The sequence below is a fragment of the Puntigrus tetrazona genome, unplaced genomic scaffold, assembly GCF_018831695.1.
Source record: "Puntigrus tetrazona isolate hp1 unplaced genomic scaffold, ASM1883169v1 S000000746, whole genome shotgun sequence".
NCBI classification, from domain to species: domain Eukaryota; kingdom Metazoa; phylum Chordata; class Actinopteri; order Cypriniformes; family Cyprinidae; genus Puntigrus; species Puntigrus tetrazona.
The window spans coordinates 890,675-895,000 of NW_025048355.1; the positions used below are offsets into that span (position 1 = coordinate 890,675).

The following is a 4,326-nucleotide window of genomic DNA, read 5'->3' on the forward strand; positions in this document are numbered from 1 at the left end:
GGGTTTATATATCCCTAATGGGATGCGGGGCAGCCCGGAGTAACCCGAGGTCAACAACCTCTTCGAGAGCAACACTGGCGACTAATTCGTGAACTCATTTAGCTACTCGGATAATGCTTGGTTTTCAGCTCAAACGGTACAACTAAACTGCTGTCATGTGCAGAACGCATGTCGAAAAGCATATGAAATAGAAAAAAGGGCCCGGGGTGGTAACGTTGTACAATAATGGGATAGTTGTACATATATGCCAAGACGTAGGCTAGAATCTGTGATTTACTCAATAAAGGACACATTCACCTCAAAACTTTCACCGGAGCACGACCCACGCAAGGAACCGCAAAACCAAGAGAAGGCCGAACTAAACGTAAGGACTGCAGCTTTAACATTAGGATTCAGTGTGACAACATGCCCCGGTGACAATCTTTTGTCTTGCGTAATAATGACTGAAATGTTGTTGTTTTTTTGGTTTGTTTCTCAACATTTAAAGGGTTTTGGCTTAAAAAAAAAAGCTGTCAGTCAGACTTATATATATATACATACAGTGCCTGGTAGTATCATAGATAGCAAAATACAGTAATACCAAGATACAGTAACATACCGTACATGCTTAAAAATAAAAGGTTTTTATTGGCGTTAGTAGTTCTTTGAAGAGCCTTGAACATCCATTATAAATGCAAAAAGGTTATTTATAGTCAAAAGGTTTTGAGATTTTTTTTAAATGTTCTTAATGGATCTTTTAGGGGTTGCTCACTGAAAGCTTTATTTTAAGAATGTGGCTAATCGCTTAAAGCATCAGGGTAAAACTGAATCACATTAAATGTGTTAGTTAATTAAAATTGTTATTGCCAATAATGGCAATAACTACATTTATATTGGTTTTCTAGACACCCAACAAATCGCTTCACCGTGTAGCTTACTTCTTATGAGTCGTCAGAGTACCTGAACGGTCTCAGAACGTGTTTCAGGTGGATTTCCTGTCTCATATTGAGGTGGGTTCCTAATTTCGACCATTTAAAGCCGAAAATGAACGAAACGAGGGCTGGAGTCACTCAAAAACGCACGCACACACTACGCGCGCGCTACCGAGAGAATCCGCTATCTTTGCAAGGACGATTCATTTTAGCGAATCGGTTCGTTCAGATGACTCGTTTCAGTGAACTGGCATTCTCGGATTGTTTTGATCACAAAAAGAGTTCCTAGAGGTCTGTTTTGCGTTTCACTGCTGTTGTAAAAATTTACCCCGTAACAAAGCGGGGAGTTAGATGTGTCAAATGCTTTGTCGTTGTTATTATCGTGCTAATTTCAGTGCCTAAAACATTAACAGCAAATGTCCCTCTTGCAAAATCGATCTTGAACTCGTGCAAACAGGTGTTTCATTAGCCACCGCGATCCAAATCATGGATAACAGTGATTGTGTGGATTATTTTAGAAGCACGGGCGCAGTTATTTTATCTATAATGCCATTACGACTTGCTCTTGATATCGTAAACCATCACGCGCCTCCCAAAGACCGTGAAGCACAAACGCTGCGAATCGGTTCGAGTGAGTCGATTCAAAAGAACCGCTCGCTCGCGATTCAGACGCCACTACAACGGCGCGATCGAACCCCTCCCAGTTACTCCCGTGGCTTTTGCCACGAACATCAGGCAACAATCTCCAAATATGTGAGAGCTCACGTGAAATAACGAGCGAGAGCGTCACGTCGTATGTCTGAGTGATTCCCCGAGGATGTGAGAGTCACGGATGCGGCGATCGGTGAGCGTTTCTGTCGCAGGTAAGAGACAAACGCATGTCGCCTGTTGCTCAGCCGCACACAAACACGCATGATAGACACGCATTCACGTATGTCACATATGCGTTTTGCACGCGGAGGACTGCACGGTATAAAGCGGGCTTATTGTACGTGCGTCAGCTGGTGTTTGCGCGCGAGCGAATTATCGCACCGTTTCCAATCGCATGCACCTTTCGAACGGGCTTTTATCGTGCCTTTTGGGTTTGCAGTGCGTCTGGTTTATCCAAACCAGCCTTCCAACTTATTTGCAGTTATCGATTCGTCTCATAACGGAACTAATAATCACGCTTTTCTTTTTTTTTTTGAATGCAATCATGCTTCGCGTTCGCTAGGGTGTGGAGGTCCTCGGATGCAATCCGCGAGCTCGCTCTTCGCCGCTCTGCAAGTCGAGAAAAGTTATTTTCAGCACTTAGCTTTTTGATGTCGAGCCGCCTTTGAGATGCTGTCTGCTCGTGAAATCGCTGGAAGAAGGTGACGTTCCCTTTGATCACACCGGAAGGGTCAGATTTCGTGCCAGAGCCGCTAGGATTAAATCAGGGACAATGCATGGGATCAAAGCTCCGACGCCGCTCCTATCTGATTTGATTGTTATTACATTCGACACCGCACGCCTTCAAAGTCCGATTCTAATCTGCCGTTTGAACCGAGCAGTATCGTCTAAACACTGTACTATTTGATTCGTTGTGCTGCAAGATCTCCCCTGCTTTAATACTTCTCTCCAATCCAGCGAGAAGTCCGATGTGTTGCATGCATAAAATGCATTAAAAGACATATCTGTACAGTTTCTCCACCAGACGTTGCCTGTTTACGTGGAAGTGGAATAAAACATCAAGCAAGCTGGTTCAAAGCAGCATTGAATGATGTTGAATGTTTTCTTTCCCCGGCTACATTATCTTCACATTATGAACTTTAATGTGTTGTGATGATGGTAAAAGCTTTAGAGTCTGACCTAGATCCAAGCTCCGATCCGTGTGTTTTAATATTAAAACCTGACTCTGTGTATAAATGCACTTATTCTTGTAATTTGTGTAAAACTCAACCAGCGTGTGACGAATATCTACACATCCTTAGGAGAAAATAGATGCTCCCCGGGAGCAAATTACATGCAATATTAATACTTGAGAATGCATCCTGCGTAGATGTTTTAAATGTTGAAAGTCATCATGAATGCATGTTACTGATCTTATCAATATAGCTTGAATTATTATTATTATTATTATTATTATTATTATTATTATTATTATTATTATTATTATTATTATTTTTTTAATTCATTTGTTACTTTAAAAAATATATAAATAAAAATTGATTTTTTTATTGGACACTTGAATAGAATTTCATATATAATATATTTAATGCATTTTTTTAATATTATTATATTGTAGTAATATAATATTTATAAAAGCATTAACCACCACATTATTCATATTAAATTATGTAAAGTGTTATGTTATGTTAATATAATTGTTTTATTATTGGTATCATCACATGGATTTCCTTTACTATAACTGTATATTTATGATGAATTAATGTACATATTTTGGCCATTTAACAATGTATTAAATCTTAACAATCATATTTCGATAAATATCCACCTTTTAAAATGGTAAGAGTCACCTTTACTGTAACTGTTCATTTATATTAAGTTGCATGTTTGATCGATTGCCAGTAAATATAATTTTAATGTAAGATATGATTATATTAAAATGCATTTTTTTATTAAATCTTTTCGTATTTGAATATAATAATATTTTAGTAGTATAAAGTGTGCATTATTAACATATTAACACATATATATATATATATATATAAATAACTTTTTTTTTGTCATATCAATAAACAGAAAATAAGTTCTACTTGGTTTAAGGTCTTGTACATCTTCTCATATATAAGGTGATCATAGTTTCTCCATAAGAAACTGCAGTTTTATGTTCAAACAACAAATGGCCCAGATGGTTCATAAGTAAGGGATAATATACAATCAGCACATCATATTGGCAGAATAAACCCACACAGTGTGATCAAATAGACATGGATTATTGATTTGAGAGGAAATTATTATATTAGATTACTACTAATACGAGCACAGCTTTATTGGAAACATCAGTTTCCTGGATGAGTGGTCTTTTATGCTTTGTTGCCATGGGCAACAGTCATTAATCAGGAATATAGTGCGATCGTCGGGTTCTGGAAGTGAAAATTCCATTCGTTTTCTCCTTAAAGCAATTCATTTTTATTTTGCGGTAACTCATAAACCTGTGAAGACGGATGCACGGAGCTCAGAGGTTGTTAATTGATGGTATATGCTGCTCAGCTTATTTATTATCTCAGCTTATTTAACTTAATTAGATTTGTGGTAGAAAAACTACATTACCCATGATGCTGTAGGGTGAATTCCACCAATCAGAGAGCTGCGGCAAGGAAATATAAATATGAAGATTGTAGTAAACGCTTTCTTTAATTCTTTACAGGAATCGTTTTATATTTCTCCACCGTTTTCGATTCAGTGGCATTGTTTGTAGAGTTCCCTTACG

General features: G+C 37.9%; 1 protein-coding gene across 1 annotated transcript in view; it reads left to right on the plus strand.

Annotated features, from left to right (window-relative positions):
- Positions 1–1,088: 1,088 nt before the first annotated feature.
- Positions 1,089–4,326, plus strand: part of lrrc3b (leucine rich repeat containing 3B) — a 7,580-nt gene continuing 4,342 nt past the window's right edge. Inside the window, exon 1 of the mRNA XM_043232960.1 lies at positions 1,089–1,774. The gene's annotated coding sequence lies outside the window, so the exon portion shown is untranslated. The remainder of the gene's footprint in view (positions 1,775–4,326) is intronic.